The following is a 14,122-nucleotide window of genomic DNA, read 5'->3' as shown; positions in this document are numbered from 1 at the left end:
GGTTTCCTATATCTAAAATGTAATGTGGTGTGAAAACTTAGGCTGGAGGCCCTAAGATAGGATTTGAATGGTTGATGTTGTTGAATGGTTGAAATCAATTGTGTAGTCATATATGTGATTATGAATATTGATGATGTGATGGTGTGATGCATGAGAGATATGCATGTTTTGATATATGATTAATGATTAATGATTGATTGAGGTTGAATTATGGGTGAAACCATGTTGAGAGTGAGAATGGTAAGGATTGTATGTATTGATGGTTGATTGGAAATGGTGTGTTGGAAATTGGAATGAGGAAAATACATATGGCATGATATTGTGTTTGAAATTGGATTATTTGATGAAATTGGTTAACATGGTGGGTTGATGGTCTATAATTTTGATAAAAGATGTTAACATTTGAGTTGAGGAGGCTTGAAGTGGTTTTTGGTATGTTTTTGTTGATTCCAAAAAGGGTTGGAATTGGTTTGTTTGAAAACGGCACTTTGTGGTTTTGTAAGAAAATGTAGTTTTTGGGCATACTTTGACGGAGCATAACATGGACTCCTGATCCCCGATTTGTGCAAAATTTATTTAGAAATGAAATTGGATACAGGATGTTTATGCCATTCGAAGAACAGGTGAAAAATGATTTAAAATAGAGGAGTTATGTCCGTCGGAAGATTTGGGTTTGAAATTGTGAATTCTGCAGCTTTTTAACTTAGAAAAATTTTTGGCAAAAAGTATTCCCACGCGTAGGCGTCGCCGACGCGCACGCATCGTTTTCAAATATTCACTACCCACGCGTACGCGTCGAAGAGTGAATTCGATTGGCCCAGCCAAATTCCAGAGAGTTGTGCCTGAGTTGTGCTGGTTTTGTGCCTGGGACACAAAACGCACCCACGCGTACGCGTGGCTGACGCGTTGGCGTCACTGGGCTTTTATCCCATGCACGCGTGTGCATGAAGGGACGCGTACGCGTCACTGTGTTTTGCTGTGTTCCACGCGTGCGGATGGGCGACACGCACGCATGACCCTATTTTCACCCCAAAGTTGATTTTTGAGATTTCAAAGCCAAATTTCATTCTTTTAAGCCTCCGATCTCATCCCTTATGTCTTAAAACTTGATGATATGCCTAGCAATGAGAAGGGCTAGTAAATGTGGTAACTTATGGATGAAGAAAGGGGAGAATTAATGAACAATGATGATCAAAGAGAATTGTATGAGATACGGAGGATGGTGGTGGAAGTGCCTTATATGCCATGAGTCGAATGGCTGTAATTGTTAATGAATTGGCTGGTTATGGATTGAATTATGAGCTGGATGGATGAATTATTGCCGTATTATGGCTGAGCCATTATTGAATTATGGCTAAATATGATTGGATATATGCTTATTGAATAAAATGTGAATGTTGTACTTCCACTATCTGAGATACGAGTTTCCCTGGGAGAAAGCAATGGCTAGCCACCTTGTGCTCCAGGTGGAGACTCGATACTCTACTGACCCTATGTCCTAAGTGTGGCCGGACACTGTGAAAGTTCCGGATGAGCTCGCCTCCGTGTATATGCACCAGTGAGGGTGTTGGATATGAATTATGATTTATGATTGAGTATAACTCGAGTTGAGGATGCACGACAGAGGGACAGTCCAATGGTTAGCTACCAAGACTTGTCGGGTTGGCTATATAACTGACAGATGATATCTTCATCCATTAGGACAGGCATTCATCATATGCATACTATGTGAATTGTTTGGAATTGCCTAATTGACTGCATATTACCTGCTAATTGTCTAAATGTTATATCTGCTTCCTACTTGTATATCTTCTTGTCTGATATAATTATGTTTGCCATATTATATTACTGCTGGCGATTGGGGGGTCTGCAAGAATCGGAAAGGGAAGTATTAGTTAGACTGAAGATCCTTAGTCAGTTGCCACTTATAGTTTAGTCTGTTTATAAGCTTTGAATTATCTGTTGGAAGTTCTATGATTGCCTTCGGCTTTCCGAGGACATTACATGTTCGATATGTGAGCACTGTTACCATACTGAGAACCTCCGGTTCTCACCCATACAGATTTTGTAGTTTTCAGATTCAGGACGTGAGGCTTCTCGCTGAGGCATGCTGGAGACTTCTGGATAAGCAAAGATCTTGTTTCTTGGGACTTTATTTTGGTTTTATTATAGATAGTTACTATCTCCACTAAATATTGTATATAAATATACTGTTTTGACTCCTCTTAGAGGTGGTTTTGGAGAACAGGTTTTGTTAGCCTGTCCTTGGGGTTTCCCTTAGGTTTCCTACTTTATGTTTACAGATACATATGTATACTCTTATGCTCAGATCGATTATCTTCGCAACCGGATCTTGAGTTTTGATATTCGTAATTTTGGCACTCTCTTGTTTTGGTTTCGCTTTAGTTATCTCTTTATCTGTTTCGATTCGTTATCGATCGAAGTGTTGCGCTTTTCTATTTAAACGGTTTTGTTTTATCCCCTTTTCTTCAAAGGCTCCTAGTTATAATCATTCTTCACAATACTATATGTATTAAATTTTATTTTTAGAGGTCGTAATACCTCGCCACCTCTATCTTATTACTTAAGCATAAGACTCTATGTGGTAGGGTGTTACATTATGGTATCAGAGCAGTTTGTTCCTATAGAGCCTGAGGGACGGACTGACTATGCTTCTGTGCATTCTCTGTGTGTATGTTATGTGCTATTAGAATATCTAACTGATATACCTGGCATAAACGTTCATGAGCATGCATTTGGGACTTTGAAGCACTAGACTTTCGATATTGAGACTGATCAACTTGATATCGATTGTTTGGTGTGTATAGGAACCAGATGGCGCCTCGTGGACGCGGTCGAGGTCGTGGGAGAGGTCGTACTAGTACTCAAGGACCGAGAGCCAACCCAAATAACACGGTAGATTTTATGGCGGTGTTGGAGAATATGGCTACTGTTATGCAGGCCACTACTGCGGCTCTTGGACAATAGATGAACAACCATGGCAATGACGGAAGTGGAGCTCAGGGCCCGATGACACTGGCAACCTTCCTGAAGGTTAATCCACCTAAGTTCAAGGGGACCACTAGCCCGACTGAAGCTGATACCTGGTTTCAAGCTATGGATCGAGCATTGCAAGCGCAGATGGTACCTGAAGGGCAGTGTGTTAAATTTGCTACCTATCTGCTCACTGGGGAAGCATCACATTGGTGGCAAGGAGTCCGACGTCTTCTGCAGCAGGGTGATGACCCTATCACCTGGGATGCCTTCCAGGAGGAGTTCTATAAAAAGTACTTTCCGAATTCTGCAAGGACGGCCGAGGAACTCGAGTTACTGCAGCTGAAGTAGGGTGCTATGTCCATATCTGAGTATACTGACAAGTTTGAGGAGCTATTCAGGTTTTCCCATATGTGTCAGGGAGCTCCGGGAGACTTTGAGGAATGGAAGTGCATTAAGTATGAAAAAGGACTCCGCAGCGACATCTTTAGCTCAGTGGGGCCAATGGAGATCAGAACTTTCTCAGAGTTGGTAAACAAGAGCAGAGTTGCTAAAAAATGTGTGAAAAAGGCAGCTGCTGAGAGAGGAAGCCATAGGGGACCATTCTCACAGAATCGAGGGAAGAGCCTTGCTCCTAGAGGTCCGCCTTTCAAGCGGGGAGCCTCTTTCAGGAGGCCCAACAACAACAACTCCCAAGGGAAAAGGTTTCGGAAGCAGCCTCAGAATGAGCAAGCTTGTGCTAGGTGCGGAAGTCACCATCTGGGAGCCCCGTGCAAGGCCGGATGGGGCTTGTGCTATTCTTGTGGCAAAGCGGGGCATAAAGCCGCAAACTATCCGGAGAAGCAGAAGCAAGGTGCAGGGAAAACACAGCAATCTGGCTGGGTGTTCACCACCTCGGCTGTTGGTGCCGAGGGATCCAAGACACTTATTCGAGGTAACTGTGAAATTGCTGGTCAAATTTTAAATGCTTTATTTGATTCGGGAGCAATACATTCATTCATTGCATTCGAAAAAGCTAGTGAGTTAGGATTGAAGATTGTAGTCTTAGGTTATGACCTAAAGGTGTATAATGCCACCCATGAAGCCATGATAACTAGGCTAGGATGCCCGCATGTTTCATTTAGGGTCCAGTAACTTGATTTTGTCCATGACTAAATCTGTTTGCCGATGACCGGTCTTGATCTTATATTGGGTTTGGACTGGTTATCTAAGAACCATGTTTTGCTCGACTGTTATGCAAAGTCGGTGTACTTTATGCTGGAAGATACAAAAAGGCTGGTTGTGTTGAATAGTTATTACTTGAACTCTATGATGGTGAATTGTTCTGGGGCCGAATGTCAGGGTATCTTGTTGTTAACTGCGGGTGTTTCGGGTGATGATCAAAGATTGGAATAAATTCTGGTTATGTGTGAGTTTTCGGAGGTGTTTTCTGATGATATTGATGAATTTTCACCTAATCGAGAGGTTGAGTTTACTATCGAGTTGTTGCCTGGGGCTGGACCAATCTCAAGTGTTCCTTATAGGATGTCACCGCTGAAAATGGCCGAGCTAAAGTCTCAGCTAGAGGATCTGTTGGGTAAGAACTTTATCCGACCAAGTGTTTCTCCGTTGGGTGCACCAGTGTTACTGGTAAAGAAAAAAAAGATGGGAGTATGCGACTTTGTGTGGATTATAGGCAACTGAACAAGGTCACAATAAAGAATAAGTGATGTGCGGAAAACGATCCGACACAAAACTCACCGGCAAGTGCACCGGGTCGCATCAAGTAATAATAACTCACGTGAGTGAGGTCGATCCCACAGGGATTGAAGGATTGAGCAATTTTAGTTTAGTGGTTGATTTAGTCAAGCAGATCAAGAGTTGATTGATTGATTTGTGATTAACAGAAATTAAATTGCATGAAAAGTAAAGGGAGAGGAGTAAATTGCAGGAAATTAAAGAGAACAGAAAATAAAAGTGCTGAATATTAAAGAACAAGAAAATAAATGGCAGAAGCTTAGAACGCAAGAAATGTAAATTGCAGAATCTTAGAATGCAAGAAATGTAAATGGCTTGAATTGTAAATGGATCAGGGATGTGGGATTGCAAAAATTAAACAAAAGAGCAGTAAATCTCAACAAATAGAAACGTAGAAGATGGATCTAATTGAACCGGATCTTAAATGCAAATGAAAATAAACTTGGTGTAGCAATGTAACAAGGAAATTGAAATTGAAAGATGTAGATCTCAGGACTCAAGAGACTAGATAACCAAGTCTAGATCTCACTGCCTTCTTAGATCCAAATTTAGAATTCAATTGCAAAAGATTAAAAATCAAAACAGAAGAAAACTTGGATTCAAATCTCAATTCTCCAATGATGCAGTGAAAGAAACAAAAAGAGATCTCAAGGTGAGATTGAGACAGAATTTCCTCAATTCTTCAACACCCCAGACTCTAAATCCCCAAATAGCTCAAAACCCAAAGGTTCTCTACTGTGAATACTATGAAAACTCTTAAAGAAAACTCTAAACAAAAAAACTCCCTAAAACTTCAAATCCTAAGCTATTTATACACTTTCTTCAAATGATCATTAAGCCTTGAATTGGGCCTTTAGCCTTGATGGAATTGGGTTGCTAGTAGCCTCTGTTGATTGCTCTTGGTGTTGGGATGAAATCCATTAGTGAACCAGGCCATGAACCATTCACGTTTGAGCCAACGTTTGAGGCAAACGTTGACTCAAACATTACTTGAGTGAGGCATTATGCAGCTAGGCTGTGTGTTGTCTTCCACGTTTGGCTCAACGTTTGAGGTCAAACGTGAGCTCAAACGTGGACCTCCCTTTTTGTATGCTTCTTGGGGGCTACCTTGTCCTCTTTTCGCGTTGCAAATTTTGTGCCCAATAGAGACTATTATATATGGTTGGAAAGCTCTGAATGTCAGCTTTCTAACCCACTTGGAATCACCTCAATTGGACATCTACAACTCAAGTTATTCTTGTTGGAAGTGTGCCCCTTCATGCTGTTTGGCGCCAACGTTTGACCTCACGTTTGAGGCAAACGTTGGCTCAAACGTTGCTGTGCCCAGGAGCTCCAACTCTCTTCTTTTTGGAGCCAACGTTTGACCTCACGTTTGAGGCAAACGTTGGCTCAAACGTTGCTGCCTCCAGGGATGCCATTTCTCTTCTCTTTTGGAGCCAACGTTTGACCTCACGTTTGAGGCAAATGTTGGCTCAAACGTTGCTTTCCAGGAGCTTCATTCTTCAGCCAACGTTTGACCTCAACGTTTGAGGCAAACGTTGGCACAAACGTTGGCTTTTCCCCAGGGTGTTCTTCAACTGCTACTCACGTTTGAGTTGACGTTTGAGGCAAACGTTAGCTCAAACGTGAATTCCATTTTCTCAAACCCATTCTTGCAACCTTCTTCCATAATGTTGGCACACCTTTTGTTTCCTTTCTTCACCTACAAGTAATCAAAACAACCAATCAAAGTATCACAAAATTCACAAGGTTTATAAATCAATTAATTATCAACTAAAGTTAGCTTGAACCTCATGATTTTGTATCAATTAAAAGGTGGTTGATTGATTTAAGGAAACCATGCAATTCCAATTCAAATGGTTAATTTATAATGCAAGAAAGTGCATAAAACTAAATGAAAACAAAAGAAAAAGACTAGTGAAACTAGGCTAAGATGACTTGTCATCAATAAGTACCCACTGCCAAGGATTGACGATCTCCTGGATCAGTTACAAGGAGATGGGGTTTTCTCTAATATCGACTTGCGATCCGATTATCACTAGATATGAGTGAGAGATGAGGACATCCCTAAAACCACTTTTAGGACTCGTTATGGTCATTACGAGGACATTGTGATGTTTTTTGGGTTGACAAACGATCCTGCAGTATTTATGGATTACATGAACAGAGTTTTTCGTCCGTTTCTGGATAAATTTGTTGTTGTTTTCATTGATGACATACTGATTTATTCCAAGACTGAGGAAGAACATGCAGAGCACTTGAGGACCGTGTTGCAGATACTAAAGGAAAAGAAACTCTATGCGAAACTGTCTAAATGTGAATTCTGAAAGAGTGAGGTGAAGTTTCTGGGTCACATGGTGAGTAAACAGGGGATAGCTATAGATCCTTCTAAGGTGGAAGTAGTGATGGAATGGAGGCAACCAACCTCAGTAACTGAGATAAGGAGTTTTCTGGGCTTAGCTGGCTACTACCGGAGATTTATCAAGGGCTTTTTGCAAATAGCATTGCCGTTGACAAAGTTAACCCGCATGGATACGCCATTTGTTTGGACTCCTGAGTGTGAGGAGAGCTTTCAGGCGTTGAAGCAAAAGTTGACCACTGCGCCTGTGTTGGTGCTACCTGAGCCAAATGAATCATTTGAAGTGCACTGTGATGCTTCACTGAAGGGTCTAGGGTGTGTGCTGATGCAGCATCGTAATGTGGTGGCGTATGCCTAACGACAGTTGAGACTTCATGAAGTTAACTACCCTACGCATGATTTGGAACTTGCTGCGGTTGTGTTTGCCTTGAAGGTGTGGAGGCATTATCTCTATGGGGTTAAGTTTCAATCTTCTCTGATCACAAGAGCTTGAAATACCTCTTTGATCAGAAAGAGCTCAATATGCGGCAGAGGAGGTGGATGGAGTTACTGAAGGACTACGACTTTGAGTTGAATTACCATCCGGGGAAAGCTAATGTAGTGGCGGATGCGTTAAGTCGGAAGTCGTTGTATGCTGCTTGGATGATGCTTCAAGAAGAGAAGTTACTCAAGGAATTCGAGTCTGAAGATTGGTGTTCAAGAAGTGTCTAGGACTCTATGTTTGAGTCGATTTCAGATCTCAAGTGACTTTAAATCTGAACTCCTAGAGGCTCATGAAAACGACGACGTGTTACCGAAGGTGTTGCCAGCTATTGAGCAAGGAAAGCGGTGGAGAGTGTCAGAGGATCAGGATGGGCTATGGAGATTCAAGGATAGGATCATTGTGCCGGATGTTGGCACTTTGCGACAAGATATCTTAAAGGAAGCACACAAAAGCGGATTCTTTATTCACTCGGGGAGTACTAAGATGTACCATAATCTAAAGGCAATATTTTGGTGGCCGGTTATGAAGAATGATGTGGCGGAATATGTTTCAAAGTGTTTAACCTGCCAGAAAGTAAAGATCGAACACCAAAGACCTTCCGGGATGTTGCAACATTTAGAGGTTCCGCAATGGAAGTGGAAAAGCATTGCGATGAACTTTGTGTTGGGATTGCCAAGGACTAGGGCCGGTTTTGATGCTGTCTGGGTGATCGTGGACCGACAAACGAAGTCAACTCACTTTTTACCCATTCGGATGAATTACACCTTTAAGGAGTTAGCACGGTTATACATAAAGGAAATTGTGAGACTTCATGGTGTACCTGCTACTATAATCTCTGATAGAGATCCTCGTTTCACTTTGAGGTTTTGGGATGCATTTCAAAAAGCTTTCGGGACCCGATTAAGCTTGAGCACAGCTTACCATCCTTAAACAGATGGTCAATCCGAGAGGACGATCCAAACCTTAGAAGATATGTTGAGGGCTTGTGTTCTGGATTAGCCGGCAAGTTGGGATCAGTATATGCCACTAGTGGAGTTTACATGCAATAATAGTTACCATGCAAGCATCGGAATGGCTCCGTATGAGGCCTTGTATGGGAGGAAATGTCAATCTCTGCTATGTTGGTATGAAGCTGGGGAGAAAAGCTTGTTGGGGCCGAAGATGATAGCTGGAACTACCGAACAAGTGAAGAAAATCCGAGATAGGATATTCACTGCGCAGAATCGTCAGAAAAGCTATGCCGATCAAAGGCGGAAGCCCTTGGAATTTGAGGAAGGAGACCATGTTTTCCTTAAAGTTACTCCAACCATAGGAGTAGGTAGAGCAATTAAAGCAAAGTTAAATCCTCGATACATCGGTCCGTTTCAGATCCTGGAGAGGGTTGGACCGGTGGCGCATCGAATGGCTCTACCACCCTACCTTTCGAACCTGCACGACGTATTTCACGTGTCGCAGCTTCGGAAGTATACTCCGGATGTTAGCCATGTGTTAGAACCTGAATCGGTTCAATTAAAAGAAGATTTGACGCTTCCAGTGACTCCGGTCAGAATTAACGATACAAGTATCAAACGTTTGCATGGAAAATAAGTTTCGTGAGTCAAAGTGGCATGGAGTCGAGCTGATGTTGAGGAGCACATTTGGGAACCTGAGTCGGAGATGCAACCTGACTATTCGCAATTATTCTCAGGTAATTGAATTCGAATTTTGTGGGCAAAATTCCCAATTAGGTGGGTGATGCGCGATATTTTTCGGTATAGAATTCTATCAATAAATTCCGTCATGAGTATAGTCTAAACCAACAAGCTATAACGCATCAAACATAGAAAATGTGTGTCCACAATTCAAAATCAATAACCGAGAGTATTAGTCCTGAGTCATTCTCCCTAGGAGTTGCCCTAAGATGCACATCATTGGTTAGGAGTTCTCTTGGTGTTTGAGGTTGAACACGAGAAATGTAAACAAGCTTGCATAAAAGCAATGAACAATTGACAAGTAGGCTAAGGGACACAAGAAATTGAATTAAACAAGAGTGAATGTCAATCAATCAATGTAAAAGCCTTGGCTAGGGTTGGGAATTGGAATTCCTATCCTCATTGCCTCCAACAATTGTGATAAGAATTGGTTGTTGCTCTACTTAGTTAACCTCTAACTATGAAGGAAAGTCAAGTAGAGATAATCAATTTAAGTCCATACGTCCTAGTCAAATCCTAAGGAAAGACTAGAGTTAGTGTCGTTCAAATCAATTAGCAATTTTCAATTATCAATCAACAAAAGATTTTGACAATTCAAGTGTCTCCAATTATCCAACCCCTAAGCCAAGAGTGAAATTCTATTCCATAGCTATAGTTGACATTTTCTCAAACATTTGGTGAGCAATAATGAAAGACATGGTGAAATTGAGAAGAGAAATTGAATTCAAGCTATCTAATACAAGCAATTAACAATAGTCAAGCAATTAACAATAATGAACATGAAATTTCTCAATGCATTAATAGAAATCAAAGTAACAAGATCCAAATCCAAGATCTACAATGCTAGAGTAACAAGAACACTAAATTTAGAGTAGAAGAGTGAGATCTACAAAATAGAGCAATGTAAAATTGAATCAAATTCAGATCTAACCAAAGGATCCAAGTGAAATTGAAATTGAGAAAGCCAAAACTGAGAGAGAAGTTAGAGTTTCTCTCTCTAGAAACGTAAACTTCCAAAACTAACTCCAAAGTGTGTAATGTGTGAATCCCCTTCAATCCTTGGTTCTTAAGTCTTTTCCCTCCAAAATTCAGCTCAAAACTGGGCCTGGAGCTCTTCAGAAATCGACAATCACAATTTCATTAAAGAAGTCACGTGCCGAGCGTCACGCGTACGCGTGGGTCACGCGTACGCATCGTCTGGGTTTTTGCGATCCACGCATACGCATTGATGATATCACATACTCATGCATTTCCTTTTCTTATCATTTTCCATATGCATCGATTATTATTGAACCTTACTTTGGGGCATTTTGTCCCCTTTTTATTTCTTTCTTTTTCTTTTTCTTCTCTTTTTTTATTTATTTTTTTCTATTTTCCCTTTGTATATTTTTTTCTTCTTTTCTTTCTTTTCGAACTACAAAAATATACAAGAGCATCAACGCATATGGCTTCACATTTAATGCACGAATATGTATCCAATTCCCAAGATCTTCAATGAAAATTATAAATACCCTTTTTCCTCAACCAATATCCCAAGTTTCCCCACACTTGAATGACACACACTCACTAGCCTAAGCTAATCAAAGATTCAAATAAGGACGATTATTGTTTTTCGCTTAAAGGCTTGTAATGTGCTAATATTAAGAACAAAGGGGTATTAAAATAAGCTCAAAATTGGCTAACAATGGTTGATGGAAGGTAGGCTATTTGGGTAAGTGGGCTAAATGAAATGATGGCCTCAATCATATAAATGCATGTCTACATAGAACAATGGACATAAAGAATCGAATAAATCAAAGATCACAATCATAGAAAGAGAACAATGCACACATGAATGGAAATAAGTGATTATAACATGTAACCACACAATTAGGCTCAAATCTCACATGCTTGTGTTCTTAGCTCAAAAACCATGTTCCAGTATACATTTTTCAAACAAGATTGACACAAAAATTTTTCAAATTGGTAGGGTGCCCTAAACTTGATTTCTTGGAAAGGACGTTATCACCCTAACCAAGTAGTCCTAACATGCAGAAAAGTGTTCAAATACAAAAACTAACTATGCAATCTATTCTAACTAATGAAAGAAAAATCATAATCATAGGTGTTGAAAAGAAAAGAATACCTACGAAAGTCGGTAACCGACCTCCCCACACTTAGAAGTTTGCACGGTCCTCTGTGCCAATAGAGATACGCAAAGGGGGATTTGGGTTGCCATTTCCACCATCCGTGTCTTGAGTGAGTGCTTGCTTTACTGTAGTCCGAAGCAGATGTGGAAATGCTCGACTCTTCCATAGGCGGGTTGACACAACCCCAAATCTTCTTCATATAAGCAAATTGGCGTTTGTTTCGCCGCTCATATCGATCGATCTTCTCATGGAGCTATACAAGAAATTGATGGGTTGACTTTGGTGGTGTGGATGAAGTGGTAGGAATGGTGGAAAGAGGAGCTATGTCAAGGCTTGTGGTGTCCATAGGAGGCTGAAGATATTTCCCGCTTGGGACAATATCGCCCTTTGCCGGAATTATAGCCTTCATGTCCTTAGCCTCGGAAGGGACACCAGCAGCAGCAACTAAATCTGATACCAAAGCGGGAAATGGTAGATTACCCTTGGCATGGGCTCGACCCACTTTTCGGATGTGGAGAGGGATGTTGACTGGCCTCTCCGTGAGTATGCACCAAACAAGGAGGGCGAGGTTCTCCGTGATGGATGACTTACGGGAGCTAGGAAGTACGTAGTAAGATAAGATTTGGGCCCACGCTCGAGCTTCCACAGTAAGGTAGCATGCGTCAATGCACTTGAGCCGCATCCTGAGTCTCTCTTGGGTCCAAAATGTCTCTAGTTAGGCAATAACCGGAAGAATCAAGTCCCAATCAAACCCAAATTCATTCCGCTGCCACAGGACTGCTTGGTAACCATCTATCTCCTCCGGTATCGGTAAAACATTAAGCACTCGCTGAATAGCCTCTTCCGAAACCGGGACTTGCTTCTGGCACACATAAACTGACTGAAGAAAAGGGAAGTGGTAATTGGAGTAGAACTCCACCACCCAAGAAAGGTTGGCCTCCTGTGGTCTTCGCATTATAAATCCCCATTGCCGCCGCTCAATGCGGGGCATCACATATTGAGCAATGTTGTTCGGAGGGGCGGGTAGATGCTCGGAATGATAGTTCCTCTCAACCATGGCGGGGAACATGAGCTCATAGAAGCAGTTAGAAAACCTTGTGGGGTCCCTTGCCTGATTGCCCTTCTCTTGTTCATCAATATGAACAACCGTCCTCGCCTTCTTTGAGAGGGGTTTAGCTCCTAATGTAGGGTGTGCCTTGGAGGTTGATTTTTGGGGTGCCCTTTTTGTGGCTGGTTTCTTAGACGCCTTCTCCTTACCTTTTCTGGTGGCCATCCTGAAAAAGAAAGGAAAAGAAAAACATTAAAACCCAAATAATCAACACTTAGAAAATAACATGCAAGTGAAAAAAAATAAAGCCCAAAAGGAATAGTGTGTCTTGAGGACATGACAACTATAACATGTGAACAAGCCAATAATAAAATCTTGGGTCATAATACTTAGCATGGGATGCAAGAGTGAGTGAAGCATGCAATAAGGCATGAGAAGGATAAACTCAAGCATCAATAATAATGAAGAAGCAAGTCATGGGGAATGAGTATAAGAATGGTAAACAAGAAGCAAAATAGGCTCAATGCATTTAGATGGAGCAAGTGAAAGAAGAAGAAGCACCAAATTGAGAGTACAAAGTCAAAATTGAGCTAACATGGTGTAGGTGCCTTTCAACAAATACTTGGTATGCAATATTCAAACAATGAGCAAGTAGGAAGAATTCAATCACATAATACTCCAAATTGAATACCAAACAACAAAGCAACACCACATAGTCACAAAGGGATCAAGAGATATCAAAACGATTCATCAAAGCAAGAGAAAACTCAAAGTTCAACATCCATAGAGAATATGAAAAGAAAGAAAGCAAACAAGCAAGAACCAATCAATAAAAATGCAACTAGGAAGAAAAGAAAAAGAAAAGTTGAATGCAACTAATGAGAGAAAGAAAATTTAGAATAAGAGACAAAAAGGAAGAAGGAATAGGAGTAAAACCTTGAGTAGAGAAAGAAAGCAAGGTGAAGTGTAGGTGGGAAAATATGAGAGGAGAGAGAAAGGAAAAGAGAGGAGAGAGAAAGTATGGGGTCGCCGGAGGTAGTGGTTGCTGGCGGAGATGGTCGCCGGTGGAGTGGCCGGAGACAAGGGTGGTAGGGTGATGGGAGAAGGAAGAAGAGGAAATGGAAGAATGAAGTGAAGAGGAACTCAAAAACAGGGCGCGCTTAGTTCTAGTTGCGTCAGGGGTATGACGCGTGCGCGCGCTCCACGCGTACGTGTGGAAGGATGGAGAAGGGAAGTGACGCATAAGCGTCCCCCACGCATACGCGTGGGGTTACAAAAAAAAAGAGGGGACGCGTATGCATTAGGTGACGCGCACGCATGGGTAGAGTTGTGCCATGGGCACAGAGTCGGCACAAAGTAGGCCCAACTCTCTGGTTTTTGTACCAGGAGTGGGGTGCAGCACCATCAACGTGTACGCGTCTATCACGCATACGCGTGGATTACAAGATTGGCGAGCGACGCGTACGCGTCGCCCACGCTCACGCGTGGGTGCATTGGCACAAAATAGGCACAAAGTTGGCAGAAGTCTCTGGTTTTTGTACCAGAGAATTCAAAATTCGCAACCGACGTGTATGCGTCGCCCACGCTTACGCGTGGGTGTGCGAAAAGACAAGGGACGCGTAAGTGTCGCCCACACTTACTCGTGGGTTGCAATTGTTCCTTGGGCACAAAATGGGCACA

The sequence above is a fragment of the Arachis hypogaea genome, chromosome 19, assembly GCF_003086295.3.
Source record: "Arachis hypogaea cultivar Tifrunner chromosome 19, arahy.Tifrunner.gnm2.J5K5, whole genome shotgun sequence".
In the NCBI taxonomy this organism is placed as follows: domain Eukaryota; kingdom Viridiplantae; phylum Streptophyta; class Magnoliopsida; order Fabales; family Fabaceae; genus Arachis; species Arachis hypogaea.
Note: the sequence above shows the minus strand (reverse complement) of the source record.